This window comes from Ornithodoros turicata, chromosome 1, assembly GCF_037126465.1.
Source record: "Ornithodoros turicata isolate Travis chromosome 1, ASM3712646v1, whole genome shotgun sequence".
Lineage (NCBI taxonomy): Eukaryota > Metazoa > Arthropoda > Arachnida > Ixodida > Argasidae > Ornithodoros > Ornithodoros turicata.
Window position 1 is genome coordinate 205,953,848 of NC_088201.1, and position 18,242 is coordinate 205,972,089.

An 18,242-nucleotide genomic window follows, 5' to 3' on the forward strand; every position below is an offset into this window, starting at 1 on the left:
GTTCTACTTATAGCCTAGTCATGACCTTGTAGCAATCAGGTAGTGGCCCTTTGTGACTGTTACATGCGTTATCATTACGGTGAATGAATAAACGGCAGCCACGCTGACAGGAACAACGGTCGTCTGCGAAACTTGTGCTGTCTTCTGCAAGTGGTAAGCATTATTCTGCAGTGTACTAAGTACTATCTTCCAGTGTTTGTTGGCCATCGATTTGGCTATGGATATGGCCATGTAAAAAATTTGTGCTCTCCCTGCTGGTGCAACGGGGAGTAATTTCGTTCAACTTGTAAAAAAAATGTGGGGATAATTTTAAATTGCGGGTAATGCTTTGCAGATATGGGTCAAATGTAGGAGCATAACTACAATGGGTTATGATGTATCGCTGGATAGGATAACGCGCTGTTGGGTTTGACGTAAAGAAACCATTTTTGAGTGTTGCAATGAGAACCTTAAGCAGCACACATAACTATGTCGAAACCTAGTTGTCCGATGTGAAAGATTAAGAGATGTAAGAGAGTAAGAGATGTGACATATGCAGCTTCCGTATGAGGTATTGATCAAGCACAATATCCAATTCAGCAGAACTAGTACAAAACAGGACAGCCCGATTCATATTCGGTAATTACAACTGCATGGCCAGTGTCATTGCCATATGAGTAGAGCCCGGATTCCTGGGCAAATGCCCATTGTTTTCGTGTGGTTTTAATAATGCCTTTTACATAGTGGAGCACAAATTGGGTGATGAGAAATGTCCTATATCGTTTTCATGGTGCCTATAAATGCCGGCGTCCGTACCTATTTTCGCGTAGGTGCCGAAAACTCCGATTAAACATCGAAAAATCGCCCTTAAGCAGTGGTGATTCTCCGTTGTGCAGGCGAAATTGACATTGGTCACCGCGCACGTCACTTTGAAGCCATCGATATTGCTTCAAAGACGCGAGTATCTCAAAAGTACTAGAACGTACTCACGTAAAGCACTCCCCATTGCGAAGTAAGCTCAAGAACACATGTTTCATTGGTGGATAAAGGAGTGGAAGAGCGTCCTCTTGCGCTTCACCGCGACCAGCCGCGACAAAAATATGTAAGCCGAAACCTGCAATTACTGCAACAAATGACCTGCTTTGGTGGCAGATTTCACTCTAAAAGGTGTCCACTGAAGGTACCAGAAGGGGTAGTACCCATTTGAATGGCGACGACGCCGTGCTGTACATATTTTGTTTTTCAAGAAACTCATTTGGATTTTTATTTAAATAATGAGTGCCTCCCACTCACTTACACGGTGCGCAGCCTGTAGGTGGTATCGGACAGATACTTGTAAAAAAGAAAGGTCTTCGATTGGTGCACCCGTTCGCGAAGTATTTATCCCGGGGATTTAACTCAGACACCCTGTATATCGCTGGGGTGGAACCGCCTTCCTTATACCATGCCCTCCTTTACCGACGCCACTCAGTTTAAGAAATGTTTATGCGACCGTTCAGCTGCATGGTCATTTTTCAAAACTCCGTGTTGTACACTTGTGATCTCATTGTTCATCTAATCAACCGAAATGTTTCATTTTCTTTATATTTAGCTCCACGTATCAGTACAATTTGTTCTTGTGGACTCCGAAATACTTTGTATGCTGCTAATATTAACATTATATTATTAAGTGTTGGGCACTCCCCGCCGTACTTCCCACGGCCCAGAGGGCAAATTAATAAATACGTGCGTCTGAAGGTAGCACAACACGGCAATCATCCACCTTCCGAGTGTAAATCCTTTTAGGGTGCACTCTTAGAAATGAACATCACCACATACCACTCTCATAGCCAACCATCATTCCGAATGACAACGTTCTCGCCCCTGATTTGTCGAAAACGGGAAGCGCAGCCTATGTTGTGCCATTATGCACGTAACAGATAGGCTCCGCCTCCCGTTTTCAACAAATCAGGGGCGAGAACGTTGTCATTCGGGATGATGGTTGGCTATGAGAGTGCTATGTTGTGAAGTTCATTTTTAAGAGTGTGCCATAAACGAGATGCGTTCGCGTGACATACGTGACATACATTCGCGTGGCATGCGCGACAACTGAAGTTTATTTGTTTTTCCTTGCGATGGCGCGTTTAGGATGGTTGGCTGTCGTTTGACTTGGATGCAGAGTTCAAACGTCCAAGAACGAGACGCCGCGCTCTCAGCCAATTGCGCAGCAGGAGGAGAATCACGTGGAAAGCAGTTGGCTTTAAAAGGAGACGACAAATTAGAGCGTTAACCATGCAAAAGTGTCGCGCTTTTCCCCAGAGAGAGAGAGAGAGAGAGAGACTCATAAAAATTAACTTCACCGCATAGCAGGCTCTTAGCCAACCATCATGTCGAATGATATCGTTATCTGCCCTGATTTGTTGAAAACGGGACGCGTATGCCTTTTTTGTGACAATTATGAACAGCATAAGTGTCACAAAAAAGGCATACGCCTCCCGTTTTCAACAAATCAGGGCAGATAACGATATCATTCGACATGATGGTTGGCCGAGAACGTGCTATGCGGTGAAGTTCATTTCCAAGAGTGCATGATGACGATGATTTGGGGATGACTTCTGCTCATTGACCATAATGCCGCTTTTCTCAAAACGCCTGCACAACCAATCTAAAATCAATCTGCTCATGATCGACCACCGCAATTTATTCGTGGGCATTGTGTTGCCGTCCTACACATTATTAGACAAGCAACAGCAGTAGTGCAGAATTAACCGAAATATTGAACTTTGTTAACAGCGTTGACTGAGCCTGCTGAGACAGGTGCCAATTAATTTTTTGGCAAATCTCTGCGTGTGGTGCTGATGATCTGTTCGTGCCTGATAGTGAAGCGCGGCCTCTGCGGTGAAGCATGTTCCTATTTTGCTCGCAGTGTATAAGTTACGGCGCTCAGTGCGGGCAATTATTTAAGTACGGTGCAGAAGAAAAATGAAGAGCATTCCCCAAAGCAATGTGCGCCTGGTTGTGCGGGTCGGTGGCGACTGACCAGCTGATTTGCTAGTTACAAGCCATGTTCAACGGCACTTTTGGACATGGAGGGACTGGGAGAGTTGGATAAAGTTAAAAGCGGCACTCTCACAGAACGGGTCCACATCCGAAGGAGTTTATGAATGTGGCAGTTTGCCTCGATGACTGGCGAAGCTGCAACGAGTAGCATGCAGTGCACAGAAGAGCTTGGTCTAAGCAGGCCACCCTGGAGCACTGCACGGGCTTTCGGGTACGTCCGGCCCGCTTTCTCTTTGCGGGTCGGGCACGTACGTCGGCGGGCCTAGATTGAGCTCGAACCTGTCGAACCCCACTTTGTGCGAGCCACGGTCAACTTTTACAGTCCGCATCACTGGGTCGGACCGGGTAGGCTACAAATTGGTCGGCCTCGGGGCCGGAAACCTAGAAATTAATCGGGCTTGGTACGGAGTCCTCCGGCACCGAACATTCCTAAGCCAACGACGCTTCTCAGACGTGCACGTGTGACGGAGGTGAAGGTCATAAGCAATACACATGTTTCAGACAATCTTCAAAGTGCGACTGACAAAAAACGGCATAGATAGATGCTGGGTAGCTGGTAGACGAAATGGACTTGAGATGATGCCGCCATTTGGGGAGATTTATGTTTGGCCAAGATACGCGAAGAGGTTGCTATGCCGCTGCTGTGAGGTGGTTGCGAAAGGGCTCGCCGTTGTCCGCCTCACAGAGATGAACAACGGGCCGACTTCTAAGGGAACTGTGCCGACATATGTCTGAAAGAGTCTAAGGAAAACCCAGGGAAACCCCGGGCAGGACAGCCGGCACCGAGGTTCGAAGCTGGGTACTTCCCAGTCTGCAGTTTATGACGCAGTTATGAGGACTTGCCACCCCCCATTCATTTGGAGGGGGTGATGGCTGCTGGAGGCAGCAGCCACTGAAACACATGCGCCCGTGGGATACTGGTGGTGCCGTAGTGAAAGAGTAGCCGTCAAACAAGACAAACCCAGTCCGTGTCCGTCAGGAATCTTTGTAGACCGCTAACGGCAAAAAGCTGGGATGCTGGATTGTTTCAGGGCCGAAGAACTTTCAGGTTTAATGGGCCTGAGCTTGGGCTTACATGGAATGACAAAAGACGAACATCAAGCAGCTCAAGTCAGCAAATGACTTTTACTCAACACAGCACATAAATTGTATGCGAGTACAGACCGTGGGAAAAAGGGAAAGTCAAGCAGAAACCAAGGGCAGCTTCGAGGGCAGGTAAACCACGACTGATTCCTCACTGACGCAATACCCTGACGACTAAATGACTAAAGCTTCCCTCATCTGACGGTTCCTTTTTGCTTGTTGCAGTCTACCAATAACACACGTATCATTCCAAAGACGTTCACAATTTTACCACAACGTCGAGTGAGCAGCTATAATAAGTCTTTCTATGCTGGCCTAGTCTTTAGCCCTGACCAAGGCGATACAGGTATAAATAAATCAATGAACACCACCTCGGTAGCCATCTTGCTCCTAAGTCAGAGAAGAGACCTAAAAAAAAAAGACATGTTCTCTCAGTGTTGCTGAAATCACGTTTTGGTTGTCCTCGGTATACATATATAGTTGTAATTGAGTCTTGTCGTAGCAAGACAGAAAGGTGGGTGAACAACCTAAACCCAACCTACTACCTACTAACTAACTACAACCTACTTCCCACTGGCCGGGCGTATTTTAAAATTCTGGTAATATCTAGCATGTCCATCATTCTAATACAGCGCCGTAGCTGACACAGTGCAGAGCATCAACCAATCATGAAGGTCATTCTCCTGTTACTCCTCGTCATTGGATGTAAGTATCCAGGGCAACGTTTCCGAAACATGCCCAAATGTTTACGATGCTGTAATAATTCTATTGCAGTGGCAGCAGCTGATGCCTGGCCTGCGAGGACATATAGAAGTGCTGATCCCGGTGAGAACATCATTTTACACATCCATCTTCGATGAATACAAGTAATATGGTGGACAGCTTTTAATTAAAGACCCTCATTAGGTGATAATAGTAATAATCGATGAAATATCCAAGTGGTTTTTTATCTACAACATAAGAGCGTAGTCAGTCAGCACATAAGAAGTTATCCAGCAGACTTATCTATTTTAAAAATTGGAAAACAGTCATACAGCACCATCTCGCGTTTTCTCGATGTGAATCGAGAGTGTCCTACACACTAAAAATGAACTTCACCGCATAGCACGCTCCTAGCAGACCATAATCTCGAATGATGTTGTTATCTGACCTGATTCGTTGAAAAAGGGGGGCGTACGCCTTTCTTGTGACACTTATGCTGTTAATTGTCACAAAAAAGGCGTACGCCTCCTGTTTTCAACAAATCCGAGCAGGTAACGATATCATTCGCGATTATGGTTGGCTAAGAGCGTGCTATGCGGTGAAGTTAATTTTTAAGAGTGTGGGCTGTACTAGGCTATATTTTTCCTACTCACGTCCCGTGCATCCGCATCGCGCTTAGTATACATGTCAACGTTTCCGAAACATGTCCAAATGTTTACGATGCTGTAATAATTATATTGCAGTGGCAGCAGCTGATGCCTGGCCTAGGAGGATATATAGAAGTGCTGATCCCGGGAAGAACATCATTTTACACATCCATCGTTGATGAATACTAGTAATATGGTGGACAACTTTTAATGAAAGACCCTCATTGGGTGATAATAGTAATAATCGATGAAACATCCAAGTGGTTTTTGATCTACAACACAAGAGCGTAGTCAGTCAGCACATAATAAGTTCATTAAAACATCCCATTGGGCTTGTTGGTGGCAGATTTCATAACGTAAAAGCGCTGAAAACAGGACGAACACAAGACACGCAGAACACCGAGCGCTCGATGTTGTGCGTGTCCTGTGTTCGTCCTGTTTTTAGCGCTTTTACGTTGTGAAAACATAAGAAGTTATCCAGCAGACTTATCTATTTTTAAAAAATGGAAAACAGTCATACTGCACCATCTCGCGTTTTCTCGATGTGGATCGATACTGTCCTGCACTCTTAAAAATCAACTTCACCGCATATCACGCTCCTAGCGAACCATAATCTCGAATGATGTTATCTGCTCTGATTCGTTGAAAACAGGGGTCGTACGCCTTTCTTGTAACACTTATGCTGTTAATTGTCACAAAAAAGGCGTACGCCTCCCGTTTTCAACAAATCCGAGCAGGTAACGATATCGTTCGCGATTATGGTTGGCTAAGACCGTGCTATGCGGTGAAGTTCATTTCTTCCCTTTCACCGTCACCACCACCACCATCATTTCTAGGAGTGTAGGCTGTACTAGACCATGCTGTTCCTACTCACGCCCCGTGCATTTACATCGCACTTCGATCACTTTACATCCATGTCAACGTTTCCGAAACATGTCCAAATGTTTACGATGCTGTAATAATTCTGTTGCAGTGGTAGCGGCTGATGCCTGGCCTGGGAGGGGACGTAGAAGTGCTGATCCCAGTAAGAACATCATTTTACATATTGATCGTCGATGAATACTAGTAATATGCTGTACAGCTTTTAATAAAAGACCCTCATTGGATGATAATAGTAATAATCGATGAAATAACCAAGCGGTTTTGTATCTACAACATGAGAGCCTAGTGAGTCAGCACAGATTGTTGCTTAAGAAGTTATCCTGGAGACTTATATATTTATATATAAAAAAAACGGAAAACACTCATACCGCACCGTCTCGCATTTTCTCGATGTGGATCGAGACTGTCCTGGGATGTACTAGACCATGTTCTTCCTACTCACGTCTCGTATATTTACATCGTGCGTAATTGATCCCCTTGGGCTGGGCGTTCCTTTTGGTTGCGTCCGTAGAATACGGATAAAAACGTCATTTTACTCTCCGAGAATGCATCAGTTATTGCTGAATAATAGTAATATGCTGGAAAACGTTTAATGCAAGTACCTCAGTCTATTCACTCCGCCCTTAGCTTACACCGGTCCCATCTTTGCTGCGTTGGACGTTGTACGCGTCTTATCATAGCCCACACAATGCGATAGATTACGATCCACTAATACGCCCAAGCTACGCATCAGCACAGACATGTGTCTACTGCTATGAAGACGATTATCACATTACACTCTAAATCGTTTCACACCTTTAAAGGTGTAAAATATGTGTATTAACAAAGATCACACCCCTTTCACACCCTAATACTTTGTTTTTGAAGTTCCTGAGGGTGTAACAATGGTGTACAACACCATCAGGTGAAATATGGTGGTAGTGTGTCGCCAGGGTGTAGAAAGGGAGTATGTTTGTTTTCGTTCACATGAACAAAAGTAAATATACAGTCAACCCTCGATTTATGAATTCCCTCGTTTTATGAACAGGAGCACGAGGAACCAAACTTTTTACATGCATTTTCCCCTCGTTTTATGAACCTCGATATCCGAATAATGAATGGAATTTCTGGGAACCAACTAGGAGTTGCCCAGCGTTTTTGCCCTCAATTTATGAACGGGTGGTCCCGAGGTCAACAGAAATGTTCAAAGGGATTATTCCGTGGTCTTATGAATGATGCCGGAACGGACGAATCTTTTTCCAGGTATTGCACCCAGGGTTTTTAACCCCTCGAAATCCGGGTTTTCCAGGGACGCATTAGGGACGACCAAGTGTATAGCAGAAGGCCTGGTCGAAAGCAAAATTACACAATATATTGCATTATAAACCCAATCTCAACTCGCAAATACTGTTTCGTCACCCGATAGTACTGAATTTTCTATTTATAAATCCCTCGATTTATGAACGATTTTTCTGGGAACCGAGGGTGTTCATAAATCGAGGGTTGACTGTATACAACAACAGGGAACAGGAAGTTACATTACAAAAGTGCATGCCCTGGATCTACAACACGTCTACCATCTGGTAATGCATGCAGATTTAGAAGATCTGTTGAGATAGTGCTTAAATTTCTCAAAACACGTTGATGCTCATTGCAAGACAGAACAAATACATGATAGTGCTCATCATACTCAACTGTAGTTAATGTTTGTATGAGAAAAATGGTATCAGAGTTAATAACATGTATGCCTGCAGTCTCAATGAACACGGGTAAGTCCTCCTCGGAAGATTCTTTGGCAAGCCAACAGCAAATGTGTTATCATTATCAACTGCACTTTTCACATAGACTATAGATTCTGCGTGAATATCATGGTCATGAATGTAACTCTGAATCGCTTCTGGGGCATGTTGAAGTAGTATCTCTTTGGAACTATCAGTAGATGTGGCATTTCTCATGAAAGGCTGCGACCACACATACATTTGATAAAATTGATGCCTTCTTGCTAATGAAAGGGTTATGTTCTTAAAATGTCATTTTTTTAGCAACATCTTTAAAATGCTGGTGTTTCCCTTCGAAACGCGTACAACCATACAGATAGGAAAGGACCAAACAACCTGATGAGTCGTGGATAATGAACAACGTAATGCATTTTACAAGGGTTAGATATTTGTGGGTAACAACACTGCAAAGCCTTGAAGAAGCGAATAAATGCAGCGTTCTAAGTAATGAACACGCATGTGGGGGAGGTGCCTGCTCATGAGGTCTACAGTTTCACGAAAAGCTATATACAGCTGCCATGCTTCATTGCCATGCACAGCTGACACGCCATACATGATTGTCTCTATGTCGGCTGTGCATGTTTACACATATATTTAATCACCTTGATGTGCATACATATATGGACCTCAATGTGATTATACGCAATATGGTGGTAATTGTGAAAACACAGTTACCAGCATATTGCCAGAAACCCAACAGTTTTATTCGGCATTACACCCTTTACACCCCAATTGCCATGAGGGTGTTAAAATACACCTTAAAAGGTGTGCGCCATGAACATTTTGATTTACACCCTTTAAGGTGTAAAATGATTTAGAGTGTAGTGTCACCACCTCAGATTAGTGTCCGTAGCGAACGCTGATATGCTGGGTAACCACAAGGGTCAGCGCACCGTTATCATGTCCGTCAGCCGGCTATGGGGACGTCCTGTATGTCGGTGATGATGAATCTGAGAAGAGATCCTTCGACCTTTAGATTAAAAACCTAGGAGTCTTCACATTGAAGGAAGGTGGTATGTGCTCGTTACACTCATGTTGAGAACACACAACGAAGGGTCTTAGGTTACATGCAGGTTTATGGCGTTGACTAAGCGGAGGTGGTGCTGTGTTCGCTGACCGAAGTTGGCATGGAGGAAAGATGAAAAGGAGGCGCCCCAGCGGCTCTTCTTCAGAAAAGAGAAGAGTGGACCAAATGACGTGAGGATAGGACATGAGCTGTAGCTTCTTTGGAGGCACGCGGGGGTCACGTTACCTGAATAGCCCAATGAGGTCGCTTTGTACACGACACGTTGGGGGCCACTTTGACGTGCTAGACCACAGCCCATTCCGAAACTATGCGTTGGGGGCTCCTATAGAGATGTATGTATCGAAACCGGAAAACGAGCGGTGATGTCACTGGAGTGGCCCCCAATCTCGGATTCACTTATTCTCTGAGCAATAGGACTCCCCCTCTCTTTCTTCCATGGAAGTTGGTCTCACGTTAGTGGTCAGTGTATTTGTATGCATGAACATGAGGATGACGATGGTAAATGATAATCTGGATCAAGAGACGACGCCTTTTCTTCCAGTCTAAGATACGTCTTTTCCTCTTTGAGTTGTCACGACATCCAATAGGTTGTACGAAGGAGACTTCCTCCATGACAGCCGACGTCAAAGTGACGTTCCCCATGTTCATGAACTCTCTTGAAGGTAACGAAATCGTTTTCGTGTACACCCATTGACCAAACCACAAACTGTCTCCAGTATAGCCAATCCAATGCTACAGCCCAAGTTCAGCAAGGGCAACTTTGCAGAACTTGCAATGTTTGCAAAACGCGAAGAGTACCTTTTGGTAATTTATGACACGAGAAAAACCCTGGAAATGAATAAACGCAATTAGGACAAAATAACCGCAGCATAGCTTTGGCTTCTGTTGTGTTAACTCTTTCCCGCTCTTCCGCGTACTTTCAATTAGTGAGCAGTGGCAGTGCAAGAAGCACCGTGAACTCACACTCTTACAAAAGAACTTCACCGCATTGCACCCTCGTAGCCAACCATCATCTCGAATGATATCGTTATCTGCACTGATTTGTTGAAAACGGGAGGCGTATGCCTTTTCTGTGACAATTATGAACAGCATAAGTGTCACATAAGTGGCACGCTAGGAGCGTGCTATGCGGTGAAGTTCATTTTTAAGAGTGCAGGAGCTTTCTTGGTCGCCCCTCCAGCAACGTGGGCGGAGCGCGACGCTGCACCTTGAGGGTGACGTTGAGGATGGGGTGTACGCAATCTGTGCGACTATTTTTCACGAGAACAGGTCTCCCCTAGTGAAAGATAAGAAAACAATACTGTCATGGAGAGTGGTTGGTCCTCTTGCGTAAGACACCCTTCCCTTGCCCAATAATAAGATAGATGTGCTTCATCGCTTCGGGTTCGTTACAACGTAGCAAGGGAAACCAATAGGGAGCCAAAAGGGAGTCCAATATAAACGAACGAGTATTTGCGAACGCCGCCGCCTGCGCTTGTAACACTCTCTAAAAAAAGAAGTTCGCCGCACTGTGCGCCAACCTGCGCCATGCGCGCCAACCATTGCCATGAATGATAGGGTTATCGGTTCTGATTTGAAGAGAGAGGTGGTCGTACGCCTTTTTGTGGCAACTTTCATATATCCAAATTGCCACAAAAAGGCGTGCGCCCACCTCCCTCTTCGAATCAGAAGCGATAACCCTACATTGTTAAAGCACATCAGCACGCTCGTAGCCAACCATCATTCCGAATGATATCATTCTGTGTATTGATTTGTTGAAAATGGGAGGAGGCGCCTATCTGGGACAGATTTTCTTGTCCCAGATAGGCGCCTTCCCCCTGTTTTGAACAAATCAGGACACAGGATGGTATCATTCGGTATGATGGTTGGCCAGGAGCGTGCTATATAGTGAAGTTGTGTTTTAACAGTGTAGCATTCGTGGCAATGGTTGTCGCACAGCGTGCTATGCGGTGAAGTGCTGTTTTTAGAGTGCGGGGTTGGGCACTCTTCGAGGTTCGGCGTTTTTCGTTGTTTATTCTTGCACGGTCTGGATAGATATATGAAATTCGAAGAAAAAGGCTACTGCTGGGAAGGGGGTGAAAAGATATACTCGCGGAAAGTATCGGAAGCTGCCTTGCAGAAGCCCTTACTGTTATGCAACGGACCTTGCAGAGCAGACATCTGTATTACTAGTGCGAACGTCTGGTGACGTGAACATTTGGAAATCGGAAATTCCTCGATGTATTTGCGACGTAACTTTTGCTCGCGCACGATCTTACTGCGTTGAGAAAACAACTGTCCCTCTAAGACGATCCTCTGTGTTTTCCTGTACACTTTGAGGAGGGCGCGAACCGCGATTCACAGAAAAACAGGAAGAAAAACCGTTGGACATTCCCCAAGAATACTTGAAAAAGGCCGAGATGTCGTCATATGGAATAGAGTGACCTATGGAGTGATTCCGGGATACCTCAGACAGAAGTAAATATAACATAGGCTGCTGCAGAGAGTCAAGATATCCTTTGTCGTTGGGAGGAGTAACCCGCTCGCCGCCATTAAGGCGATTAACGAGTCCTCAGGATATGACTTTTCTTGCTGACCTCTCGGACGCTAAAGGGTACTACAATACTATTTGTTACGTACGCTACCGTCTTTACGTACGATGTACTAAAGCTCTCTAATGAAGCAAGTAAGCTGCGGATAACGAACAACACATGAACAACGATATGAGAAATAAGAAGACGACAAGATTGGGAGCGCGAACTCTCATTGCAGATAAGTGATTACGAAGCAGACGACAGCGTCGTCCTTGACACAACTCTGTTAAACAATGGTATGGGCACTCATATGAAGGGTGTCTTTTTTTAGGCGATACAGATTTGTCATAAAAAAAACTATAAGGGCTATAGACATGCTGTTTTCACTTGTATCATCTCTGGGCCGGCGGACGTTCTTGGCCATATGTTGCTCAACCGTCAAATCACTAATTACCTAAAAATTGTTAATTAACGTTTTAATTATAAAAGCTACTAAGTTGTCCCAATGAGAACATCTGTTCCTTTCGGTGACCTGATATCGTAGCCGTTTTCAGAACAAAAATCCGTTCGGTAGATCGTCAGCAAAAAAAAATCGTGAAGGAACACCTTTTTTTTCTTATTTTCTTCATTGCGCATATTCCGAGACGCGTCTTTCGTTCACCCCCAATGTGAAATGGTGAAGGAGCCTCATGTGTCGAAGATTCCGCCACAGTGCCGCCTCTTGCGTCGAAGATGAGCTTTAACTTGAGGAAACAAAGCAAAAACACATGTATCGGGCGACGCTATCGGAATGCCCTTATCTTGGGCAGCAATTTCTGTTAATCTTTTTCTAGGACGCGAGAGGCAACAGTGTGCTCTTTACCCCTCTCACATTGGGGGTGAAGGAAAGACGAGTCTCCGAAGATGCGCAGTGACCAAAATAAAGAAAAAAAAATGTGTTCCTTAACGATTTTTTTAAGGCGATCTACTGAACGGATTTTTGTTCTGAAAACGGCTACGATATCAGGTCACCGAAAGGAACAGATGTTCTCATTGGGACAACTTAGTAGCTTTTATAATTAAAAAGTTAATTGACTATTTTTAGGTAATTTGTGACTTGAAAGTTGAGAAACATATGGCCGAGAACGTCTGCCGGCCCAGAGTTGACAGAAATGAAAACAGCATATCAGTTTGGGGCCGAGTTCGCTATCTGTAGCAACAACTTATCATTGAGCATCAAAAGAAGAGCTCTTACTTAGAAAGTTTCTATCAAGCAAAACAACTGATGGAGCACAAACACACCGCAGACCGAAATGTTTTATTTCCAATGGCTCTCTGTATCATAGTGAACATACTTTTTTTTCTCCCGTTTAGATTTCTTAAAGATATGCTTCGCACCCATGACAATGCCCACGGAGGAGAAGTAAGGAGACCGAACTCGGCTGGAAAACGACGTCCCAATTCCTCGAGTCAATTGTTGGCCGCGGCGCGCGTTCCCTCCGACACTAGCTCCGCGAAATCGCCTGCACGGCAATGCCCCGTTTGTGCTCGAATACTCTACTCAAAAGTGTTCAAAACGAATGTTTGTTTGGTAAGCATAAACAACGGTGTCTCCAGTAACGAGTTAATATTTTCTGGTCAGTTACAATTCTTACTTTTTACTTTTACTTTTACTTTACTTTTTCTTATTACTTTTTTTTTCAGTTTCTGTTACCTCGTTCTTGTCTCATAGATGGAAGCTACCTGTCGATAAAAATGGAATCGGAATGGGAAATAGGAAGAAAAAACACGAAACTTTAATGCGTAAGAGAAACGTCTGACATTGCAAAAGGTGTAGTTGGCCTCCATGGTTTGCTGCGGCTTCTCCGCTTTTCAGGGAGGAGACACCCTTTAACCGTGCCAACGCCGCCTTTCCTCCTCGCCTTTCCGCGGAGCGCGCATTTTGACTCCCAACTTGCTATGCTCTGCCCATTGCCGGCTGTGCATTTTGCGCGTTCGAGCGGCCATCCTGCACATATACACGCAAGCGATTGAATTCCTTCGGTGTCTTAGCGTAATTGTACGTTTTGGGAACAATCGCAACTCATCCCTCCGGAATTTTAAATACAGCGTGCAACAAGCGTGCCAGAACTTCCTCTATAACTGCTGAAATCGGTCGTTCCACGAGTTATTTTCTCGGGTAATACCAGAGTTCCAGAGATTTTTTTTCTGCGTGTACCACGTTCGGGTCACAGTTCTTTTGCATCGGAATTTACGCATGAAAGAGCTCCTTTTTTTCTTTTCTCTATTTCTCTGAACCACTGCTAGGGCTCAGTTCATCTCCGTATGGTTGGCATGGGGTCGTTGATCTGTTGCCTAAAGAGCTAGGTCGCGAACCAGTGTTCGCTTTTGTTTGAGTAGTTCCTACTTGATTGAGCAAATACATTCGTTGGTGGACGAAGACAAGCGTGCGTGGAGATCTGCAGAGCGCGTTGCTCGTATGGTACGTCGTGCAGCGAAATGCCAGGGTGCTGTGTGCGCAAGTGTGCCAATCGCTCTCGGAAAGGCGCGCGTTTGTATCGCTTCCCGGCATCTAAAAAAGCGGAAAGGTGTTTCGCTCGCGCAAGTAAAGAGAGCAGAATGGGAACCAACAGGGAGCTGGTGCGTGTGCGAGGTAAGCAAGCACCTTTGCAGCGTGCAGTGGGTACCGTGTATTCTGGTAGCTCAGTGGTCATTTACGTTAAAGTAAATGAAATTGCGTTAAATCTCCGCAAAGCCACAACAAGCTCATTGAGCTTCGTGAACACGTACGTGCAATGGATCTTCGGTATATTTCGGGCAGCGTGAGAAATGTGCTACACGTTTCTTTGTACAAATGTGAAGAGGCATTCGTCTTTTATTCATAATGACGTGGACAATAATCTTCCGACTTGTAACCAACACAAAGAAGAACTGTGTCATGTAATCGTGGGCAAATTTGTACAACTGCGATTAAGGGTGCAGTTGCGACAGGAGCATGTCGGTAAAACGTCGTTTTCAAGCACAACGGCAGCTGCCGTTGCACTTGAATGAGATGTTATAATAAAATCTGCTTGCAGTTAACATATTTCTGTTGTCTATACACATTCCCATATTTACTATTGTAATTCCCTGGTCGAGACGCGACCGCGTGTGCAGGTGCAGTGACGAGTTTAGACAAACGTTACAAAGCATTAACAACATATTTACAACCTACTACACATATCTACAACCTACAGCTCTACTAGCATATATGACAGTTTTGCTACGCTAGTATCCTTCATTCTGCTTTTACAGCCTCCCTGACGCGAAAAATCGAGAAAAACGCAACCCCGCCGCTGACGCCCAATGCGATGTGGGAGTCAAGATGCCGGCGCTCGTAGCAGACGACGGAGTTGTCGCCTCCCTGAAAAGAAGACGCACATGGAGGCTCCCTATAAAGGTGTAGTGTCGAATGCCTCTGACGGAATCCTCTGTCGCTTCTCCCCCGCCGTCTCGCTGGTCTCGGGTATCGTGCCGTATGTAGAAGCTCTGTAATCGAAAGTCGCCGGATGCAATCTTTCCGGAGTCGCGCGTTATGCGGGTCGTCGCATAAGCTGGGACTGAGAAAGTTTGATCTTCGTACGTGTGAAGCAGTTAAGAAACCTTTGTGTGTGTGAGTGCAAGGAGGGGCAGGACGCTCTGATGATGGGACACGGTGGGGTTCCGAAGGTTCTGGCACTTAGTTTCTTATTTCTTGTCATGCATGCCAATCGCTCGGTTTTGGGAACTGCAAAGGGAAGTCGGGATATAGTCTCTAATGTATGTTGACGAAGACTGACATGTTGAACAACACTGACTTCTACATTATACACTATCGCTTTGGTGTTCAGTTTCAAGTTACTTGAGCACAAGCATGCTGCTCAAAAAGTTGCACCAGGGATTTTACCACCACCACCCCAAAAAAGGAACAATATTGCAACACCACCAATATATACCTGCCAGAAAAGCTAAAAAGCCCTAATTCCAGTAGACATGGGATTCTCCGCCTTTGAACGACGCTATATCCAATTTTAATATTCTACAAAGGCACCACTCAGTTTTAACATAGTCGGAGCGTCTAGAAGGAATATTCGCTAAGCCATCTCGCGTAGCTTACCACCGTTGCTCGAAATATTCGGCAGCACTTAGTCAGCGGTAAAGTCAATAAAACGCAACTTACGGCCGGAGGCTGCAACCCTTGCAAGGGATGAAGACCATAGGCACTGACCACAGCACAAATTTAAAGTTTTGGGTTAAAGTTAATGACGATTTCGACTGCAACTCAAGCAAAGGGATTTTTTTATTAGGATGTAATCTCTGTTTTTCTTGTTATTGTAATCTCGGATTGTTACTGGTCATTAAAGATAAACATGCAGCTCAGCCCTGACACTTCATTCAGGTAATGGAAACAGACAGGTTCCGAAATGAGAATTTCTATATCTTTTAATGTTGTAGTGCGGGTGTGCCTTTTCTAGTAACGAACACGAATGTTCCCGGCCTTTGCACTATATTCAATGTAATCTCTGTAAATCACAATGCACTGACCAAACTGAAACTACTTTCAGGATTGGTTTTAATAACAATAAATCGGACATAACAAAACAAACCAATTCTCCACCTCTCCTGACACTTCTGAACCTGGTCATTCTTTTAAAGACGTCAGCCGATTCTTCTTACAATCGAGTTTCCCTTCCTACCGCAGCAGACAACAGCGTAAATCATACCTAATCCACAAATTTAAATTCACGATCAACGAATACCCAGCCATTTTGTACACAGTGCGCAGCCGAGGTTCATGACCTAGGTTAAACTCACCTACCCGTATTCACCAGTCGACTTAAACCATTGGTTTAGTGACGTCGGGTTTAAAGCGATCACGTGCTCTCTCCGGCTATGAAGCGCCATCCAAACAGTTGACCACAACGCATGCGCATTATTCACATTGTCACGTGACGGCTGAGGGGAAGGAGAAAGTAGCAGACGACAGGACTGCGAAGGAGGGAAGGCTCCTGTTTTATTTTTTTTTATTATGAGGTTGTTACGGAAGAAAAGTTGAGATGGCGCTGCTGCAGGTGGTTGCGGATCAGGGTATCGGGTATCGGTAATCGGTGGTTAGATCTACCTCTGTATCTGTTAGTGACAAGCTCCGCGAGATATGGTTGTTGTGGTCACTAAAAAGGTGTACATAGTGAGCGTTTGCAATGTTATTTGAAAAACAGAAGTAGGTATCCTCGCGGAGGTGATCGTTGTGCTATTGTCAGTGTTTCGTCGTCGATTGTGACTGCGTGTAATAATTTCATCCGCATCGACCATCGCTTATTTATCGTCTGTTGTGCGATATGTGTGGTGAACTGCAACGACCAAGATTGCCTCTCGATTGCTGGGGCATTCCAGCAGCGTCCTTTATACGCTTTCGAGCCTGGTGTCATGAGCGCAACGTGTGTGCAAGTGTTTGATCACTGTGGGCTATGAAACAGTAAACAGAAAGAAAGTTGATGCAAGGGTGGCCTTATGCTGCATGGGACTCCCACACGCACAACTTTTACGGTGTTATCGTTTTAAGAAATCGACGTGATACTTTCAACGTGTCACAAACCTGTAACGCGTTAGAGTATCTCCTTGCTGGCTGTGTTTCTTTGGAGCGCGACTGATACGGAAGACGTACTCAGGGTGCTGCCTTGTTTGCGTCGTCGTCCTGTGTGTCGTCGTGGGCCGTGTGTGTGTGTGTGTGTGTGTGTATTTCGTTTGTTTGTTTAGCTCTGTTTTCGTCATGTTACCCAGGGCGTCCTTGCTTGTGAGCGTGGAAGTGTTGTGACCCCCGTGTCAGTGCGGTGCGTTGCTGTGCTTAACTCTGACCTCTTTTATTTCTGCATTTCAGCATATCAGATTATTGTAGAAATCACTAAGCACTAAATTGATTGTTCTGTTCAGCCCACAAAGATTCATCGTTACGTTGTGACTGTCTCTTGCTCTGATGAAATTTCACGAAATAGGAACATACCTAATGTATATATTTGTCATTCATTGCCGTTACTGAGCATATTTGTCATTTGATATGACGCATTCGACATTGTTAAAATAAATGGCCACACTTTAGTGCCAGCACACTACGTCTGAACTATTCAGGATTTGTAGTTTAATGAGACCACGTACACAAAATACAGATGTTAAAATGAACCAAATATCTCATAAAGAAGGAGGTGTTATACCAGTTTCACGAGTGGTGTTCAAAGGATAGAGCAAACAGGAATGGACCAAAGAAAACACATACAACAGCTGCAACATCAGCTACAAATAAGCCTGTGCTGTTATTTTGTTCAATAATTGCATTGTGCTTATTTCTTCAACTTCATCTATTATTGAGGGAACACTTTTATGCAACTGGTTCGGGACTTACACATTTTCCGTGCTAATTCTTTACAAGCTTCTCTCTCAACTTCATACTGGCATTGTAAATTTCACTAGCATTATCATCGCACCATTACATGCCAAACCATCACGATCACCAATGCTCCCCACAGCTCATGCCATGCTAAAATACGGCCAACAGCACATCATGCACTAAACAAGTGTAGCAAGGCAGGGTAGGTCATACGAATTATGGTGTGTAGACAGC